At 47.4% G+C, this 22,045-nt stretch overlaps 1 long non-coding RNA gene across 1 annotated transcript; it reads left to right on the plus strand.

Moving 5' to 3' along the window:
* Positions 1-577: 577 nt before the first annotated feature.
* Positions 578-1,054, plus strand: LOC135392912 (uncharacterized). Its single transcript, XR_010422300.1, has 3 exons — positions 578-746; positions 879-914; positions 972-1,054. It is a non-coding gene; the product is annotated as an uncharacterized LOC135392912 (long non-coding RNA).
* The last annotated feature ends 20,991 nt before the right edge of the window (positions 1,055-22,045 follow it).

Genomic DNA, 22,045 nt, shown 5'->3' on the forward strand with positions numbered 1-22,045 from the left:
CACTTTTCGGTGTCGTAAGTCGATTACCCGATGTCCGATTTAGTCGAAATTTTGTGTGCGCGTGCTCTGTTCCCTGCTCTACAACTTTCCAATTGAGACCAGCCGTCGATTTCCAGTGGTTAAGACGTCATTCTCGAAATTCCTGACACCGACCACCGTTCACCGATTTTTGTCCCTGTCTTCAGGCTTGAAGCCCACGGCGGATCCGGCTTCCTTTTAATGGGCACACGCACTCGACATGGGAAACGCGTAGAAACTTGCCGCATCTTTCTATCCCTCTCGGTTCTCGAGTTAGAACACAGTGGCAACGGCGGTTCTCTGATACATGGGCCTGGGGCATTTTTTTCGATATCGGGTTCTTGCTGGCGTAGGAAGGTGATTGAGATGTGCTTTTGAAGAGGAAAACGTCCTCTTTCCGATAGCGTTGGTCCCGTCTTCGCGCGACTTTCCGTTCCCTTGCTACATTCCGAGGAGGAGCGCCTGGGCGCTGGGGCATGGCCTGGCGGCCTGGCGGGCAGGTGGCCTTCCTGCCGTTTCTGCGCTGCGGGCGGCGTCCATTTCGCTTGTAAGCTTCGTTGCGTTCGCACGCCTTTTTCTGGCTCCCGTTGTCTCGCGTTCCGTCGTTGCTCTGGTGCCCTGGACTGCTGTGAATGTGTTTTTATGCCCTACTAGTGTTGCCTGGGGGTGCTTTTATGTGTGCACCCTGGAAGATAGGTCCAGAAGCCTTGCGATTTCTTAGATTAAAGGTTAGTTCTATGCTTGTACGATTCGTGCAGCTTTTGTTTGGTATCATTCCTAGCGTGTGGGTTCTATTACTTTATGCTAGCAGTGTGATTATTACCCTTTTGATTCCTATTACCCTAAGCTTTATCTTTCAGCTAAGTGTACTCGTGACCCTACCAGCACTTTTCAAGGTGAAGATGCAACATCGTCAGTGGCCCCGTTACTAATGTCTAATCTATGAATTTCAGATACTTTCGACGTATTCATTGCGGTGAACAACGCGGTTGGGACAGCACATTCACGACGTGGGAAGGTCACAGAAATGTTGAAAGCCATCAGGTAAGTTACGCTAAAGTGCGTTTCAGAGCTCTTCAGTGACTTGTGTTTACTGCGAAACAGATTGGGCATACGCTTCACCCGTGCAACTTCGTCATGTGCTCCATGGCAGCAAAAGCCTTTACGGCTGTGCCACTGTATGTGAAAAATGCTGAGTGATTTTAATGAAGAATTTGCAGGGAAGTACAATGTGTCGCACCTTGTTGACTCTTTTACAGATGTGTGGAAACGTCGTAGCGGATGAATGTGAATTATGGATCTCCGAGTGGCGTCGCCCGCGTCATTTTCAAGATTTTACCCGTTTTGAAGGTACGTGAATGTGCGAGGCATTCACGTTCCTACTACGTGGTTATCCATGTGCTTCAACAATGTGCATAGTGCTTCAACATATGTTTCAGCGTCGCACTTCGGACATTGCGGGCATATACCTTTAAGTTTTTCCCCTTGTGGACCGATGCTGTGTGTGTTCATGGACATCATGTTTTCAAAGACATGTAAGTTCTCAATAATTCGAAAAAAATGCTGGTCATGTTACGCTGTGATATAATACCTGGTGAGGTAATACGATGCTATGATGCTCAGTTTCATACGAAATAAAGTGTTTGATCTAATGTTGCTTGTTTGTGCCACTGATACGCACTGCTGTGCGGTGTTGATGTAATGTTCAGAGAACGCCAGTAAGCCTGGCTAAGGCACGGGAAAAAGGTCCACTAGAGGTCCATAAAAGGTCCTCATTGACGTACTATGGACTTCCTTGGGACGTGCGCGGATGTTATTTTGGCAGTTCTGAGTACGTCCCAAGTATGTCAAAATTACGTTTCAGGATGTCCTCAGGATGTCTTCATCGTCCTGAGGGTAACATCATGTAGACGTCCTTGGGACATCGGTGGTTTACTGGGGAGAGTCTTTGTTTTTTTCTTCAACATTTCGGGAAGCTCGATCGTGCACCCAATCCGCTTCGGTTTCAAACGCGTTAGTTTTAAGTCGACACATTGGACGTGGTTCGAGGTGAAACCAGACCCTTCTCTCGCATAGTTTTCTACGCGTTGCGAGGATTCTGCGATAGCAGCATTTATCGCGCCTTCGATTTCTTGGCGGTTATGAACCACTCTCATGTGAAGGTTCACGTGAAGGAGATGAGAACTCAACCCGTCGGCTCCGTCCTTAACCATGAGCGCCTTCGAGCACAGACAAAATTTGAAAGGCATGGGATAAGCTTCGAGGACGCGCGTGATTACTGGAGCTATGCTCGGTAGATAGAGTCGCAAATCGTCGACGTTGTCGTCGTGCGGGGAACAGAGAAGCGTGTACCTAGTAGCCGTTCCGTCAAATGCCTCATCTGTGACAAAGAAAGGAAGGAATCGTCTCTCCGTGACGGAGGGATGATTCTCTACGACGTGTTCTCTCAATTCAACGATTCTACGACCCTGGACAGGCTCAGCTTCGTTTCGAAATTCTGGGCTTGCATCTGGTGATTCATCTCGAACCCTACCAGACAGAGGAATGAAATCTGCATACGACTGATCCCCTTCCCACATGAGCAATTCGTCTGCATTGTCATGTCCATCTAGGGGTTCGTCGTCGTCTGTTTCAGGTATTACGAAAGGCGGACTACTGTCTCTGTCGTCGTCGTCATCTGAAAGGACGACTGGGCTATTACCGAGATTCTCTATTCTAGCTTCGTGCTCTCTTTCTACGGCCACGAGCATGGCATCGATGGGGTCGTACTGACATACGAGACAGCGCGGCACTGCGGTCAAACAAAATCAGTACGAGATTTCCTCTCACGAAACAATGCTCACTTTTCCCTTCAGTTGAGGAATGCTTGAGATTGATGATGAGAGAGGATGGGATGAGTTCCTGTGTTCAGTGTCATGCGGTGACAACGGCTATCGGTTCCTGAAAAACAATGTCATACATAGAATACACTCTCACAGCAGAGACGGTCAACTTACATTTTGCTCCACGAAACGCCTCGTGTCGTGGATGGATGCCCCTCGTGGGCTTTCGATCAATCGTCGTAGAACCAGCGCACCTTTTATAGTCGCTACACCGCTCTCCTCCTCCTTGCATTGCGGCGGTGTCGTCTGTACTTTGACCACCCCGCCTTCCGTCTTTCGCGCCTTTTTGCGATGTCGCATATGACAATGATACCATCGACGTTGAATAAAACATTACACTAATTTCTAGCTAACACTCTGGGATGACTTGTACATGACGACGACAAGAAGACCCAGAGTGGGATTCGAACCCAGGATCCTTCTACACTGGGCGCAACACACTAACCACCAATCTAATTCGTACTGCATGACGTTTTTCGTATTACGGGGTTCGTGTCTACACACGTCACAACATGTTCAAACACGTCCAAACATGTTCAGACACGTTCAATGACGTCATAAAGAGGAAGAGAGAGGAACGAGTGTGTTCAGGGGCGACTTCGCCACCCGTGTCCGAACATGTTTAAACATGTTCAAACACGTCTTAACATGTTCAAACATGTTCAATGACGTCATAGAGAGTGAGAGGCAAAGCTTTACTATAAATGTCGAAGCGAATGGTCTATCGTCATTCATCATGATCAGCTTGGTAGATCCTCGTAAGTAATACCCATGACGTCATCATCATCGTCGAAATGTTTGAAGAGTTTCGTTTCCAGTGTACAACACTTTCGCTGCGCGTGAAGTCGGTTTTTTCCCGCCTCACATATTTCGGGAGATTGGCAGCGCCCGCTTCTTCTGCACCAATTGCGGTGGATTGTGGTCCAAAGGTACGCTTCCTCGTTATTTTTTAATACGTTCTATAATCGTTCACATTTTTTCAGAGCAAAAGCATTGGACGGACCGATTGATTCGCCCGTTTCTCGGCTGTCGGACGGTACCGTTCGACGTACGTTGCGAAGGACTTCGACTATTGAAGGAAGATGGAGAAGATGGACCATCAGTGTCACTCTGTGACTGAAGAAGATTGTACGTGTGTGTTTGAGATATAAAAACACGCGTTTGTCACACTCCTTTCGTTGCAGATTACGAATGGCTACTGACGGGAGATCTGCCCCTGGTCCTAACCTTCAAGCCTCCTCCAAAGACCTTCTTTTTGCGAATCGGCGATCAACTGACTACCTGTCGCTGCGGTGGACTCTGGTCGAGAAACCCCAGCCATTGGTTAGACTCGAGCCTTCGTCCGTATTTGGGCTGCCTTCCCGGCTACGAAACCAAAGCTGGAGCCTAATTCATGTGTAACGAGAAATAAAAAAGGTTGTCTACTCTCATTCCGTCTCAGTCATGATGACGCCCGAGCAGAGGTTTGCCACCTTTGTGCAAACACGAATGTATCGGGACTTGCTGCGATTACGCGATTATATTCACGGCGATAGCTGCGAGGGAGACTTTCGCTCGATTCTCAAGATGATACCCTTACGTCTGTTCACCGTCAGTGGGAAGATTGCAAAGAAAATGAAGCGTTTCGTAGATTACAAGCTCGAGCTGTTGGAAAAGTATAGACGAGGAGAGACAGTCGACCCGTGTCTCATCAACGCGGGTTTCAACCGACCTATCGTCCGTCGCTACTGGCTTCTCCACACATCCCTCGACGTCACGGTGCAGACCGGCGACGACGGTGAGCGTCGGGTCAGCACGTTGGAAGATCGTCCGCAAGGGTCTTGTGTATGTCGTGAAAAAATAAATAGACTATTTTTTTACGAAACAAGTTCGCTCACGAGGAGACGTTTTATTGTTTCGTCATTCTCTTCGAGGTTACAGGAAAACATGGATACACAACTTTTCAAGCTGTAGCGTTTCGACATGCGCGTGGCTACGTAGATACAAAAAAGCCCGCAGTAAGGCGAAAAAGGCGATTGAATACACTTGTCGTTATACTCGTCCACTACAGGTAAAGTCCTTCGAAGGTTTGCTTCAATGGGGGGAGGTCCGTAGCTGTCGAAAAACACGGCAGACCCGTCGTAGTTTTTCAGGTAGAGCACCCAGTGCTGTCAGCGCTTTCTTCGCTCTTCGGTATTGATGATTAAATAGCCGGGCTTGCGTAAAACGAAGGCTTCGTTGGAAGCGCAAATGCCTCTCAGCATGGAGAAAGCGAGAGGGTTCAGGGACACGAGTTCCAAGATGTCACTCTTGTACATCTTTTCTTATGGGAAGGTGACCGTACGGTCCTTGTCGACGTACATGAGCTTGGGACACTCGGAAATCAAGAGGACGGTGACCGCGTGTGGAAGGGCTTTAGCGAAGCGTAATTGCAGGCGAACGTTTCGTTTTCGCCACTCGTTCAAATGCGAAGGAGAAGAACACTTGTCCACGTCCAGGTTGAAGTAGAGGAGGAACCTGTTCGTTTTAAATCGCTCGTAGCTATACTTGAAATGTTTCTCTCCCAGTTCTTGCAAGAAGTTAAAGTAGGGAATTTTGACGAGGTCGTTCTGAAAGTCGTACTCGGCTCGCACTTGCTGGCCGTCCACGGAGAGCATCGAATGAAACAGGTCGTAATGACGGAATTTGTAGGGGTTCGATTGGATGTCGCCGAGAAAGTCGGACGTGGCGAGCAGGGCGACGCATAATTTGGAAGGTACCCTTTCGGGGTAAACGTTTTCAAAGTGAGCGTCCAAGCTCCCGGCACTCAAGCTCCGCACCTTGGTTTCCAATCCGCGTAACACGTAGATGGCCGGCGTGGTGTGAAGCCGACGCTCGTATTCCAAAAACAGGGAAGGTGCCAGCGTCACCTTTTTCAAGTGTAACGTCATTTCTTTAATGTCCACCTCGTAATTGTACGTTTTCTTGTCTTTGGGGACCGATACGAGTTTAAATTCGTCGTTGTTTAATAGGTAAACGACGCGAATTTCGACGGCAGGTACCATCAGGCGCGGCTGTTGAAACAGGTCGGTATTGATCTGACCGACCAGGTTAAAGTATTTTCCACCCTTCGTCGCTTCGTAACGTTGTTTCGGACCGCGAGACGAGACGTCGTAATCGTCCTTTAAATGTTCGTCGTCCTCGACATAAAGTCCAGCCGCGTGCACTGTTTCTTGAGCCATGGGCGTGGAATGAAGCACGACGTCCAAAATACTCCTGTAGGCGTACAACTCATTGGAACTGACGAGTTTGTTGTTCGCATAAACGGTGACCGTCTTAAACATGCCGCTCAACAGGTGGTTCATTGGGAAAAAGACATCTTTCTCGTCCATTTCTTCCCCGTCGTCGCGAACAATGCGCACGGTCAAAGACACGAAACTGCCGTAGAGATGCAAGTGTGCCCTTTGCAAATTTTGAATACAAAACTCGATCACGGAATTATTTACTCCGTTGACCGGATAAAAGAGTTGGTACGAAGTATCTTCCACGCCGTATTGAATGGAAGGGGGTTCGAATATCATCACATCACTCGTTAGACAGATCGGCGTCTGTATTTTTCCTTTCGTTGACGTCATGACGAAGCGCGCGCAGCGGATGTGTGACCTTCACGGCGTACCAAAGATATCTGCAGGTGCGTCGTGTGTCGGCGCCTTTTGTTGTCGTTTGCGGCGTTTCTTCCCATTGTTGTTTCCAGAGCCCTCCATGGAATCCAGCACGTCTCTCCCCGTTGCTATGGCCGTCTTTTTTACTGCGCGCGATATTCCTTCGCCATTGGCCAAATTCCGCGCCAAGCGCTTCAACGTTCTCTTGGCGATCGGTTTTATTTGCCGCCAGATGGGAACGATAAACTTGGATATGTTGCTCAACACACCGCCCCCTCGTTGGAAAAGGGGTCCCGTGTACACGGGAATTATTTTGGGGGAATTACGGTACATATTTGAAATGCAACGTTAGATTGGTTCTGCCTTTGGACCGCAACGGCAAACGTCTTCCCGTTTCGTCCGCGAGAACGATCGTCACTAAGGGAATTTCGAATTGAGACAGGTTAAAATACTGGATGTTATCTAACGTGTAGGGGACGACGTGCTTGTCTTTCTCGTAACAAAAGGGTAGTATTTTTAATATCGTTTTTTTCCCGCTCCCCACGTACGTGGGTTCCACGATATCCGTGTACACGATTATGTTGTGAAACGGGGGTTCCAGGAGTACCTCGACGGAGCTCGTGGCATCCTCCCCCGTGAACACGGTACGCGATTCGAAGCCCAAAAGCACGGCCAGGTACTCGGAAAGTCTTAGGGTGGAGGTGCCCTCGGAAAGCCGAATTTTACATTTCTGTTCGGTTCCGTCGAAGCTGAAGCGCGCGCGTTCGCCTACGCGCTGGTTAATCGCATTTAGAAGTGCTTGCGGCGTCGCATAATAGCCGGGAGGCACATGTACTTGCAAAGATCCAGGAATTTTCGTCTTGATCGTGAAAGAAAATCGGCGCGCTACGGGGAGAGAGACGCGTAGCGTTTCTTCGTGTCCCTCGACGGGTGTGAGATGTAGCAGCTTGACAAAGGGTTCCGGCACGTGCAACCCTTTCGCTGTTTTCAGAGAGTAGACGTTATCCGCGAATTCTAGCGAGGCGTCCAGCTTGTGCGTCTGGAAATACTTGTTGAGTGTGTTCCGTAGGGACGTGGTTTCCGAATTCAGAGTGACGTCGCCGAAAGCGACGGGTGCGGCGTGCTCCAATAAGATGGAGGTGGCTTCGCGTTCGCTCAATTTGGGAGGTTTCACCGCACGACCTGCTTCGCGGGACGCTAGCGAGGCGTCGAGCGCCTGTGCGAGACGAGGGTCCAATTCCACGGCTTTCACGTCCACGGGTAGGACGAAGTCGTATCGCGATTTATTGTACGAGAAAGAAACGTTGAATTCCGAAAGGGCTTTTCCCAAATCCCTCTCGAGATCCGAGGTGACACGAAAAGTTCTGCCGGCTTCGACCGTGTCCTCGAAAGAAACCTCGATTTTCGCATCTTGCCTTTCGCACCCGATATTTAAAAAATCGTTACTTATGCTGAGATCCATCAGACCGACTTTATACCGATTCGAGAGCTGAAGCGGACTATCGAAAGCTACCGTGAAGGCGTTGAGTTTATTCGAAGGAAACTTATCCATGCTGGCGTTCGAGAGCAGGTGGACGTAGATGTCTGACATCATTTCCCAATCTTGACCACTTCGCTGCTCGGAACCCAACTGTCGTGTTCTTTGTCGTAACCGAACCAGCGAACCAAGGAGAAGCTCTGACCGTTCACTTGCTTCTTTCTCAGCACTTTCGTTACTGGCCAAGGCTGATTGGCGTCTCGGGTTACGACGAGTACCTCCTCCGGGTAGAAAGATCCGTCCACTTCCTTACCCCGGTAATCTTCCATGTGTACGACGGGAGGAGAGGTGTCTCTCAGGCGGGAGACGGTGAAAATCTGAGGCGACCAACTCCCTTCCGAGCTCTTATGAAAACCTTTTCTGTGTAGTAGGACCCTCACTTTATCCCCCAGTTTGAGCTTCTTTTTCCCGGAGGGTACGACGGGCTTCCCATTTATCTTATTGAACAGCTCCAATTCGTTTTCGGGCGTGACTTCGGACGGGCTGATGCCCAAAGTCCTGTGTTTGGTGGTGTTGTAGTCGCGCACGATCTTGGGAAGCGCGGAAACGAAGTGGTATTTTCCCGTTACTCTAAAATAACGGAATATTCTGTCGCGTAAAGTGCGTATGACGCGTTCTGCCTGCGATGCTTTGATTACTGGAGAGAAGGTAGAATACATGTGTACCTTCTTTCGTGAGAGATACTCCTTGACGGTCTTGTTGTAGAATTCCCCGCCTCTGTCGCAAAAGATGCGTGTAGGTACGTTACCTCCCCGAAAAAGTCTTATCATGGCCCTTTTCATTTCGGCGGGGCGCTTCGTCTTTAGTGGGAGGGTGCGCAGAAAGCGGGAGAGGGAATCGATTGCCACGAGAATGTAGCGGTAGCCACCGTTGAATCTCTTGTATTTTGAAAAATCGGCGAGATCCATTTGCCACACGTCGTTGATCTTGAGCGCGATGATGCGTCTCCTATTAAACTTTCTTCTGACCGGATGGTGGAGCGTGTAGGCATCCAGCTTTCTGAGAATGGCGAGAGCTTTCTGTTTGCTCAAGTGATGCGCTTTTCTATAGCGTTCCACACGCCCCAAACCACCCTCTGGTTTCTCATATCCCTCCATAAGTCGTCCACGCAATGGAGGCCTGCTGCTGCTGCTGCTGTTGAGGCTCGCGAGGTTTGGGTAGAGAAATCAGACGCAATAGTTTCGAGACTTTGGGGAACCAGGAAGGTTTCTTTCCCGTCTTACGTTGCAACAAATAATTGTCGAGTTCGTAAACGGAGGAGTGTCTGATGGGCTTGCCCGACACGGAGACACAACCCTCGCGACCCCAGGAAAGAACCTTCTTTAATTCCGAGACGACCCTTTCAGCTTCCTCTTCGTCCACCTCTGGAGAGAAGAGCGAATAGTCAAAGTCATTTGTAGCGTCGGACGCCTTGTTTTTATTGTCGTAGGGGTCAAATCCGTACTGCTTGAGTATGCGATACAGTGCTTGCAGTATGAGTTTCACTTTGACGTCGTCACTCTCCTTCGAGGAAAGAATGTTTCCGATGGAGGAGGAGGTGGTCACTTCAATTGTCTTGGCCATTGGCGAAAAGGTTCAACACAGCGGAAAGCAGGAGAGGAACCACCGACGAAAGAACGCCCTGTCCTCGCTGCTGAGACAGATAGCGCTTCAAACGTTGCGGATTCTTGTGAATCTTTTTGTAGGCGAGCCGTCGTAAAAAGCGTTTGTGCTTCTTCAAACGCGCGAACGTATCTGGAGCTAGAGCCACCTTTCCGTTCAATACATTGAGGCAAATTTCGGAGAGGTGTTTCATGTCGGACGAGGACGAACGTCTCCAGACGTCGCGACGGCGCGGAGAGGGTAGAGTGGAGAGTACTTTGAGTAAAGTGAGGTGAGGGCAGAGATTCATTTCGGAGCGTAGATATATTGACGTTCGCCCGGAAAGATATTGCTACGCAACCTGTGATCCTCGTGCATATAGTTGTGAAGATTCACAAGTAAATATGCGTGGGGCGACGACATCGCTTGTTTATATGCGTCCAGAAAATACTCCAATCTTTTTCTGCCAAATAGCTGTTGGCCGAAATGTTCCATCTGGTGCACGCTGCGCACGGTGCGCCACAGGACGACGTAACTGGCGTTGTAGGATATTGTTCTAAAATGGCTACTGTCCAAAAAGATGTTTTGAACGAGTAAGAAGATCAACGCGTTGCCGTGGTGAGAACCCCGAATGAAAAGATCGGTCACCTCCTTCAAGGAACCGCCGTCGGTCATGTGGTCGTCGACGACGATCAGCGTAGCGCGCGACGTGTCCCACTCTCGCGGTAGCTCCTTGGTAAATTTTACGGATCCCCGAATTCGTCCTGCATGCTCGGCGAAGCATATTTCTGCACGTAGAATATTTGTGACGGAGGCTTGTCCACCACGTCGTTCAGGTTCCTCAGCACGTTAGCAACGAAAGTAGATTTGCCGCACATGGAAGGGCCGCTTAAGATACAGCGAAAGGGATGACGGAAACGAAAAGGTTCGGGGGAAGACATGTTGCGTGCGTACACGTTGCACGAAGAAAAAGAAGAGACTGAGACTCGAAGAGAAATGCATCGCTTTTATTTACACATCCTCGTCGTCGTCCTCTACATCGGAACTGCGTTCCCAATACAGATTGTCCAGGCTAAAGTTGGACTTCTTTTTCGCCAGTCTGTCCGCCGCTGAGATGCGGTCGAGCGTCTTCATCTTGTCCTGACACATTTCTTGACGCGCTTGCAACCATTCCAGGCGGTGGACTTGAAAGGCTTCCTCCACGATGCCGCGAATAAATTCGCGAAGTTCTTCGTTTTTTGTCTTTTCCTTGCGACGACGAGAAACGCAGGAGAATAAACCACACATGGCGTTTTCCACGTATCGGACAGAATGATGACGCGAGCGCGGTGCGCGCTGCCTTTATAGAGATAAACGCGCGCGCGCGCAAAGAAACGAAACCGAAACTCAGAAGCCACCCGTCGCCGCTAGGAGCGCGCGCGCGCGCAGCGGAGAGCCGAAACCGAAAACACCCACGGGCGGCGCAGAGGGAGCTAGCAGCGCGCGCATGCGCGGACGGGTGGAGCAGAGGGCGCGCGCGCATCCATAGCTGCCGCTGCGCGTCGCCTCACTCAGTTTCTCTCGGCCTGTCGCGGAAGACGGACGTGCGCTCCCCGCGCTCGCTCAGTTTCTGGCTGGCTCTCGTAGAGAGCAGACGTGTGTTCTCCGCGCTCGCTCAGTTTCTGCCTGGAAGTTGCCGCGGGGGGGAAAGGCGAGTGATTTGACGCGCTCCTTTTCTCGTACGTTTGCCGTGTTTAGCGGTGACCGCGCTCGTGCTAAGCCTTTTCTCGCATGTTTAGCGATGTGTGGTTCCCGCCTTGTGTTAGCTGCGTAGTGTTGAGGTTAGGCCTAAGCGATCGCCCCCCGTAAGCCTTTTCTCGCATGTTTAGACTTGTTTTGCGGTGAGCAAGCCTGTTGACGCATGTTTAGCGATGTGTGGTTCCCGCCTTGTGTTAGCTGCGTAGTGTTGTGGTTAGGCCTAAGCGATCGTCCCCCCGTAAGCCTTTTTCCCCCGATGTGTACTGTTTTCTCCGTGCTGTTTTAGCAGTAGCGGTTAGACCTTTTCTCTCGCATGCCTAGACTTGTTTAGCAGTGCTGCAATTTTTACCTGCCGCTAGTATCTTGTTCTCTGTCTTTCTCCTCTAGAGCTATGATGGTGGCGCCATCTGGTGTGATGCCTTGCAACTAAGTGGCCACCTGTCGTCGATCTCTGCAACTACCCGACGTCAACAAGCGCTGGTCACCCCGGAGCGGCTTCTTCGCCGCGGCATCGTTGATTTTCGAATAAATTGTTTCTCTCCACTCTATTTCTATCTTTCTATTTTATTTTCTGCCTATTTTTTTATTTCTTATGGACTCTCGTAGTGCACAACGCTCAGGGTGGTCTGGACACCAGACAGACGTTCCCCAATTAGTGTGGTGGCTTCCTGGAGGGTGCTGATTAATGTGGGGGGTCCTAATTAGCTCTAATTGCTAATTAATGGCGTCCAGAAGCCTTGTAGCGTTGTGCACTATTAGAGTCCATCCCATACTACTATGGCCACCCTTGCATCAATGGTATTGCTGTTTACTTACAGGCAGCCTACCGTGATGATGCTCCTGCAGATTTGCAGATTTGTGACACCTTGTAAAGCACTACGTCAATTTCTTGAAACCATAACACTATAAAAGTTAGGCGTGTGGGAGTCCGATGCAGGATATGGCCACCCTTGCATCAATGGCATTGCTGTTTACTTACAGGCAGCCTACCGTGATGATGCTCCTGCACACACGCTACGCACATGACACCAGGCTTGAAAGCGTAAAAACACGCTGCTGACATGCCCCAGCGATCGAAAGGCTATCTTGATCGTTGCAATTCACCACACAGGCCGCACAACGAACGATAAACAAGCGATGGTCCGTGGAGGTGCAGTTATTATACGCAACCACAATCGACGACCGAACACTGACAAAAGTACAACGACCGCCTCCACGAGCATACGTACTCCTGCCTCTTCTATAACTTGGCAAACGCGCTCTTTGTACATTGTTTTAGCGATCATATGAACAAACCGCCGGCTACCCACACACCATCACGCAACCACCCGTAGCAGCGCCGCCTGAACTTTTCTTTATCAACCTCATAGCAAAAAGAAAAAAAAAAACAGGCCTCTTCCTCTTCGCGGCCCTTCCGTCGTCTGCTAATTTCTCTCTCCTCTCAACCATCCCGTGACAATGTGAATAACGCGCATTCGTTGTGGTCAAAGGCTTCAGAGCCGGAGAGATCACGTGATCAACTTAAACCAGACGCCACTAAACCAGTGGCTAAGTGTGACTGGTGAATATGGGAGCAGAGGTGGGTTTGGATAGGGCCTCAGTATGGAAATATTGGTGTATGGGCAGGGCACGGGCCTGAAAATCCGGCCCATGCAGTGCTCTACCCCTTCTCACGAGGCGACTACAGTGCCGAAATGCGCATGACCTGTGCATACGTGCACTGTTTGGTTTGTTTGATAGCTGACGAAACTCGGGACGGGGGACAAGACAGCGGTTTCTATAGAAAAGCGCTATCACGCATTTTGTTTTCCCAGATGTTCGCGTAAGCCAGACGGACATTTGGTAGTTGGACAAAATGGCATTTGGACCGTATGACGTGCAACCCATTATTTGAGGGTGAAATCCATACCCGAGCCCGACCTCCTCTGACAAGACCCGCCACCCGCGCTCTACCAGAAAATGAAATCCGCACCCAACCGGACCCGACCAACAGGGGCTGTGGCGCCTTTGTCTACTTATTATTTGGTATGATCTTTTCTCTTCGTCGTTGTTGCTGTAGCCGTTGCTTGTTCGTGGCCGACCCGCCAGCAGTGCTTGTGCCAAAAACGCTGCCCGCAACAGTCTCGCAACCCGCGCGGGTGTCAATAATGTCACCAGCAACCGACCCGCCACCCGCGGGAAATTCCAAACCGGGATCCGCACCGCAAGATAGAGCGGGTCGTGCAGAACCCTGCACTACGCCTGAAAAGTCCGCACTTCGGCTTTCCTCTTGATCAGCGTCTCACTCTGCTTCACGGAGAGAGCGGTGTCGTGTGTACGCGGTTGCTCCTCTCTGGCTTTGTTGAAGGACGCTCCTTCTGCTGTCCAAACGCGCCCACCAAGCCTGTGGGCCCAAACGTGTGTAAGTGCATGTGTGTGGAATTTGGAGTAGCAAGCCGTAGCCATCTTGCTGAGATCTCCTAACCCCTATGAAGAAGAACCGAGACCCGTTACACGAAATAGGCATGAAAATGAACACAAAAATTCAGCTGTCGAGTCTCATGAAGTCTGTTGACGTACATGCCGCACCATGGTACGTGTCCGAACCCGAGTCCGAACCTGGCACGGGCACGTGCGAAAAACGTAAAGCCCGGCCCGACAAGGCCCGCGCAATGCTCTAAAGGGGAGTGCGAAACCCTATCGAAATTTGCTAGCAGTCCTGTACGAGCGCACCGGCCTTGAGTTGTACTATGAAATATTGCGAGCCGATTCAGGGAGCGCTTTCACGACACCGATCGACAGCAACGAACGTCATGGTTCAACAGCGTAAATGTCACTGGCAAGAAAAGCAGGGATGTTTTGCAACGGGATGTTGCACTGTCATATGACCGTCGACAACACCGCGTCCTTTCTGGATACCGTTGCCTCTGACAAAAATCGCTATTCAGCTCAACTGCAGTCCCCCGATACTCTCAGGGATCCTGTGACACCACGAAAACTGAAAACTACGATCACCATATCACGAATAGACACCTCCGCGGACAGTCTCTGCGTATCGGGTGAAAAGCTTTAGCCCGCTGCTACCGATCAGAGCAATCTTCATCCACGAGAAAGCGAGGTGGTAACGGCGGTACGCGACAGTCACACGGCATGTTCGAGAAATGCCAGTAAAACGTACACACCAAACAGCAAACGCGAGACAACCAAATCCACCGCGCAAAAGCAAATCGGGGAAAGGAGGAAATCTAAAAATAAAGGAAACACAACCCAGCTCATAGGTCTCCGCCTGTCACGTGGGCTTGTCGTGTTCTCCAATCAGAGACGCGATGGACTTCTTACAAAATCGGAGGAGTAAGAAGGCCGCGCGTGTGGCGCCATCTCTCGCAGAGAAAAGTTCATTTTTGAGTTGAGACCTATGTGATATGTCCTCTTAACACTGGACTGCATAGACAAAATTGCGATTTATTTTGACAGCTTGGATTTCAAAGGATTGGAATTTCAAGGGTGGATTTCTTAGCGTGGATTTCAAAAGTTTTATTATTAAGAGTCGGTAACAGGGTACACCCCATTTTTCTATTGCTACACTTTTTTGCAGTAATGGTCAATACATTGCTACAGACACCTGAAGCACTGCGTGACGTCATCACATACTGTCTGAAGAAGACAGTGGCAAAGACAAACACTCGTATTATTTATTGAATCGCAAGGTTATTTCCTTTGTCCGACTCCTAATGACATTCACTTTTACAATAAAATTCAACACGTAACATGTATTATTTATTATTTTATTATTTATTATTATTATTATTTATTTATTAATATTATTTATTTATTATTTTATTATTATTATTTATTTTTACCCCTTTTCGAATAAAATGCAACAAAAAAAGCACCGTCATAAATCATGATCTTAGCGATTTTCACCCCAAAGGCTCACCATGGTCATTAGAATCACAACACCAGTAAACTACCACTGCTCTTTTAAAATAATAAGTGAGACCACTCAACATCATCACCAGGCTTATGTAATACATGACCCTTTCTATGCTCGTATACTCGTTGTCTGAGGCTACACCTGCGAGCAAAAAGGCGCGGAAGCCTGGGAACAAAGTTCCATTCGCGCACGACAAAGCACAAGACAGAACGCCTTTACGGGAACATGATTGCATCCCCACTATATTAATGATTTTCTATCTTTCATTGCAGTTTAGAAAAACTACTACAAAACTATAATTTTAGGAACACACACCTTGTACCTGATAGAGCGTGGTCCCCCACGCGAAAGCTTGTATATATTAAACTAATGAAGCTTCAGTGTTGCTTTTTGTATTGTGCTACATTTCTGATCGGACTTGACTTCCCCTGTCTCACCGAGATTCTTTTAGGAACCTATTAAAATTCTACTTTCTATGGAAACTATAATTGCTCTGTTACTTGGATCGCTATTAATCAAGCGCTCCAATTTTTTCTCTCTTCCCATTTCAGCCTGGTCATGCAGTGAAGCAGACTCACATCCAAAATAATTAATTTACTCTGAGGGTGCCGTGCTTCAGGAATTCCTATCCTGCGCTCAGATGCAAGCGTTTCTGCACGAATACCAAAAACAGCTGACTTCATCAACATACCGAGCTCCTAACAACATCTAACAAACAAGCAGAGAAACCCTCTGCTCAGCTGTACCATGCGACTTTCTTCTGCGCAAAAGCAGTGATTTGAGGAAAGAGCAGCAAAAATTGCGTGCAATTGTGCTGGAATTGCTATGGCTTCAAAAACTGAAGCATATGCTAATAAACTAAGAAAAAGACACTCATGTCTGGTATAGGATAATTCTTGCATAATGCTACATACACCGCCGCATTGTCCCTTCGTAAAGAAAGCACAGGACAAGGGCACACAAATTCCTTCAAGCCAGAAGGGAAAAGGCTTAAGACCTCAGGAATAATCGCAGAGTCACCGGACATCGCTACGCGGCTAAAACAAGATAACGACATGATAATAGCGGCGGGTAAAATTGCAACACTGCTAAACAACCCAAGCAGCACAATGTACTGAAAGTCGAGTGCAATAGGGGTGGCCGGTATGTGTCTCATCACTGTTCATTAGTTTCACGAGTCTGTTCAAGGCCTTCCACCTACCTGTCCACCCCTATTGCACTCGACTTTCAGTACATTGTGCTGCTTGGGAAGCCCCAACATGCCATGATGACGTCGCAAACCAGGAAAAAGCACGCACACACAGACATCAGCTCAGGAATGCACAGGGAGAGGTGCTTTATTGGAATTTCTCCTCCACGCTCACATACGAGCATTTCTGCACAAATACTTATAACTGCACACAGCTTACTCCATCAACATATCAAGCAAAGTGAATACTACAATCAATACATCAACAACATATAACAAAAACAAAAAAAATCAATTCTCATGAACTCTCCTCTGCCGAGCGGCTTTCTTCTGCTCTACCTGGATGCTGACTTTTTCCCCTCACCTACATTCTGAGTAAAAGCAGTGAAAGAAGAAAAGAACCGCGAAAAATTACACGCATTTGTGCCCCAATAGCTGTAACTGCAAGAAACCGTAGCGCGCGCTAATAAACTGAGAAAAAGACACCCATTTCTGCCACCAGATAATTCTTACATAATGCCACATGCACAGTAGCATTGCCCTTGCGTAAAGAAAGCACAGAACAGGGATATTCAAGTTTCCTTAAGTGAGCAGGGAAAAGGCTTAAGTCGAACCGCTCAGGAATAATCGGAGAATCACCACTTATCGCTACGAAACTCAACGGCTAGCACAACATGACAGCAACAAGATATTAGCGAAGGGTAAAAATTGCAGCAAGAAAGACGCTACTGAACAAGTCCAGACATGCGACATCGCATACAAAATACTGCTCATCGGGGAAAAGGCCTGAGCCTGCGACAGAAAATCATGGAGCATACACAGCTTCATTTTTCTATTTCGTGTAAACTAAACGCGGTCTGCTTGGAAAACGACGCACAAATTTTCTTAGGGAGCAGAGAAATATACGAATTTCTACTCGGTGCTCAGATACCAGCATTTCTGCTCAAAAACCCATGACTGAAAAATTAAGCACTGCTTACTTCATCAAGATATCGAACACCCAATAAAATCAAACAAACAACCCCACTTCCACTGATAGAACACTACTCAGCTTTACCAGGAGGCTTTCTTCTGCGTAAAAGTAGAAAAAAATAAGAAAAGAGCAGCGAAAAATTACACTCTCTTTTGTTCGCATAGCTATAAGAGAAAAAAATAAAATAACGAGACACACGCTAGTAAACTGTGACAAAGACACCCATTTCTGCTATCAGATAATTATTGCATAATGCTAAATACTCAATTGCATTGTTCCTGCGTGAAGAAAGCACAGAAAAAGGACACACAATTTATCTTAGGCGAGCAGGGAAAGTTAGTTCTACTCGGACAGCTTAATACCATAAAGTCTGAATTTTTGCAAAGAAAACAAAGCTACGAACGTGACAGATACATACTAACAAACAAACAACAACAGGGCTGGCGTCGGGCACTCATAAAATACCCTGCCCAAAACAAAGACTTCACCAGGTTCGCGAGGCGATTCCACTAAAAACGCTCGTCCTATCCTACAGATAGCAATGCAAACGCGACTACCCTTATTTTTTAAACCACTATTTCACGCAATAGTACATAAATGTATCACTCGTATCACACGAAAAGGCAAACAGATAGCACGTACTTGTCAAGTGGGGTCCCTGGTTCAGAAAAGCGCGCGCACACACACACAGACACACACTCACATTTTCACGCTCACAAACACAAAGTCTATTTTCACAACCACATAAATCCATATTATTCCTCAGGTCAATAATTGTCCTACCATCGTCAAAAGAAGGCACACACATGTATGCGAACGAAACAATAGGTCTTCGTTCCGGATGTAATAGGATATCGTCACTCGGCCGGCGCGAACCAAAAAAAGAAAGGTATGCATGTTCGCTATACATCCATGAAGAAAACGGTGCCGTGCTTCTGCACAACGATCATTGTACAGTAGTAAATTCACTTCGTTTTCCTTTTATTTCCTTTTATTCTCCAAGAATATTATAGAGCAGAACGGGTAAATGTGAACATCATTCGCTACACACTGTAGCTCTCATCATTTTTAAACCAAACCACTTAACATGGTTTCATAGGCCTTCACTAAATAGGTGAGCCGATAATGACTCAAAATAAAATAAAATCAAATAATCATTCCACCATCGCTGGCTGCAAGTTTGGGTACCCAACAGAGCAGTGCGCTCCCATCAACACGCCTTGGGCTGGCTTTACACACACACACCCGAAGCCTTTTTGAATACATTCTGCTGTCGCCGGAATAAAAGATTTATCGCGAGGGCATTACAGTGTCAGCTCTGTTGCTGTTTAAGTGATAAAACAGTGCGCTCACTCGGGGTAACGGAACGGGCGCCCCACGCGAGCCGCGCGCAGGCCCGTTCTCGCAGTTTGGACTCGTGACGCGCGCGATTCCCCGCGCGAGCGCAACGCGGGCTCGTTCTCGCGGTTAGGACGCACGACGCGCGCGATCCGTTACCCCGAGTGAGCGCAATGTTTTATCACTTAAACAGCAATAGAGCTGACACTGTAGTACCCTCGCGATAAATCTTTTATTCCGGCGACAGCAGAATGTATTCAAAAAGGCTCCGGGTGTGTGTGATGAGAGCGCACAGCTCTGTTGGGTACCCAAATTTGCAGCCAGCGATGGTGGAATGATTATTTTATTTTATTTTATTTTGAGTCATTATCGGCTCACCTATTTAGTGAAGACCTATGAACACATGTTAAGTGGTTTGGTTTAAAAACGATAAGAGCTACAGTGTGTAGCGAATGATGTTCACATTTACCCGTTCTGCTCTATAATAGTATTTTTGCAAAATATATGGGTGCAAGGAAATAAAAGGAAAACGAAGTGAATTCACTCCTGTACGATGATCGCTGCGCAGAAGCACGGCACCGTTTTCTTCGTGGATGTATAGCGAACATGCATTCCTTTCTTTTTTTTTTTTTTTGGTTCGCGCCGGCCGAGTGACGATATTCTATTGCATCCGGAACGAAGACCTATTGTTTTGCGTTCGCATACATGTGTGTGCCTTCTTCTGACGATGGTAGGATAATTATTGACCTGAGGAATAATATGGATTTATGTGGTTGTGAAAATAGACTTTGTGTTTGTGACTGTGAAAATGTGAGTGTGTGTCTGACTGTGTGTGTGTGTGTGTGCGCGCGCGTGCGCTTTTCTGAACCAGGGACCCCACTTGACAAGTAAGTGCTATCTGTTTGCCTTTTCGTGTGATACGAGTGATACATTTAGGTACTATTCCGTGAAATCGTGGTTTAAAAAATAAGGGTTGTCGCGTTTGCATTGCTATCTGTAGGATAGGACGAGCGTTTTTAGTGGAATCGCCTCGCGAACCTGGTGAAGTTTTTGTTTTGGGCAGGGTATTTTATGAGTGCCGGACGCCGGCACTGTTGTTGTTTGTTTGTTTGTATGTATCTGTCACGTTCGTAGCTTTGTTTTGTTTGCAAAAATTCAGACTTTATGGTATTAAGCTGTCCGAGTAGAAGTAACTTTCCCAGCTCGCTTAAGATAAATTGTGTGTCCTTTTTCTGTGCTTTCTTCACGCAGGAACAATGCAATTGAGTATTTAGCATTATTCAATAATTATCTGATAGCAGAAATGGGTGTCTTTGTCACAGTTTATTAGCGTGTGTCTCGTTATTTTATTTTTTTCTCTTATAGCTATGCGAACAAGAGTGCGTGTAATTTTTCGCTGCTCTTTTCTTATTTTTTCTACTTTACGCAGAAGAAAGCCTCCTGGTAAAAGCTGAGTAGTGTTCTAACAGTGGAAGTGGGGTTGTTTGTTTGATTTTGTTGGGTGTTCGATATCTTGATGAAGTAAGCAGTGCTTAATTTTGCAGTCATGGGCTTTTGAGCAGAAATGCTGGTATCTGAGCACAGAGTAGGAATTCGTATATTTCTCTGCTCCCTAAGAAAATTTGTGCGTCGTTTTCCATGCAGACCGCGTTTAGTTTACGCGAAATAGAAAAATGAAGTTGTGTATGTTCTATGATTTTCTGTCGCAGGCTTATGCTTTTTCCCCGATGAGCAGTATTTTGTATGCGATGTCACATGTCTGGACTTGTTCAGTAGTGTCTTTCTTGCTGCAATTTTTACCCTTCGCTAATATCTTGTTGCTGTCATGTTGTGCTAGCCGTTGAGTTTCGTAGTGATAAGCAGTGATTCTCCGATTATTCCTGAGCGGTTCGACTTAAGCCTTTTCCCTGCTCACTTAAGGAAATTTGTGTATCCCTGTTCTGTGCTTTCTTTACGCATGGGCAATGCGACTGTGTATGTGGCATTACGTAAGAATTATCTGGTGGCAGAAATGGGTGTCTTTTTCTCAGTTTATTAGCGCGCGCTACGGTTTCTTGCAGTTACAGCTATTGGGGCACAAATGCGTGTAATTTTTCGCGGTTCTTTTCTTCTTTCACTGCTTTTACTCAGAATGTAGGTGAGGGGGAAAAGTCAGCATCCAGGTAGAGCAGAAGAAAGCCGCTCGGCAGAGGAGAGTTCTTGAGAATTGAATTTGTTTGTTTTTTGTTATACGTTGTTGAGTGTCAGTATTCACTTTGCTTGATATGTTGATGGAGTTAGCTGTATGCAGTTATAAGTATTTGTGCAGAAATGTTGGTATGTGAGCGTGGAGGAGAAATTCTAACAAAGCACCTCTCCCTCCGCATTCCTGGGCTGATGTCTGTGTGTGCGTGCTTTTTTCCTGGTTTGCGACGTCATCATGGCATGTTGGGGCTTGTTTAGCAGTGCTGCAATTTTACCCGCCGCTATTATCTTGTTATCTTGTGTTAGCCGCGTAGCGATGTCCGCTGACTCTGCGATTATTCTTGAGGTCTTAAGCCTTTTCCCTTCTCGCTTAAAGGAATTTGTGTGCCCTTGTCCTGTGCTTTCTTTACCAAGGGACAATGCGGCTGTGTGTGTAGCATTATGCAACAATTATCTGATACCAGATATGAGTGTCTTTTTCTTAGTTTATTAATATATGCTTCAGTTTTTGAAGCCTTAGCAATTCCAGCACAATTGCACGCAATTTTTGCTGCTCTTTCTTCAAATCACTGCTTTTGCGCAGAAGAAAGTCGCATGGTACAGCTGAGAAGAGGGTTTCTCTGCTTGTTTGTTAGATGTTGTTAGGAGCTTGGTATGTTGAGGAAGTCAGCTATTATTGGTATTCGTGCAGAAACGCTTGCATCTGAGCGCAGGATAGGAATTCCTGAAGCACGGCACCCTCAGTGTAAATTAATTATTTTGGATGTGAGTCTGCTTCACTGCATGACAAGGCTGAAATGGGAAGAGAGAGAAAAAAAATGGAGCGCTTGATTAATAGCGATCCAAGTAACAGGGCAATTATATTTCCATAGAAAGTAGAATTTTAATAGGTTCCTAAAATTATAGTTTTGTAGTAGTTTTTCTAAACTGCAATGCAAGATAGAAAATCATTAATATAGTGGGGGGATGCAATCATGTTCCCATAAAGGCGTTCTGTCTTGTGCTTTGTCGTGCGCGAATGGAACTTTGTCCCCAGGCTTTCGCGCCTTTTCGCTCGCAGGTGTACACCTCTG

The sequence above is a fragment of the Ornithodoros turicata genome, chromosome 4 (genome assembly GCF_037126465.1).
Source record: "Ornithodoros turicata isolate Travis chromosome 4, ASM3712646v1, whole genome shotgun sequence".
NCBI lineage: Eukaryota > Metazoa > Arthropoda > Arachnida > Ixodida > Argasidae > Ornithodoros > Ornithodoros turicata.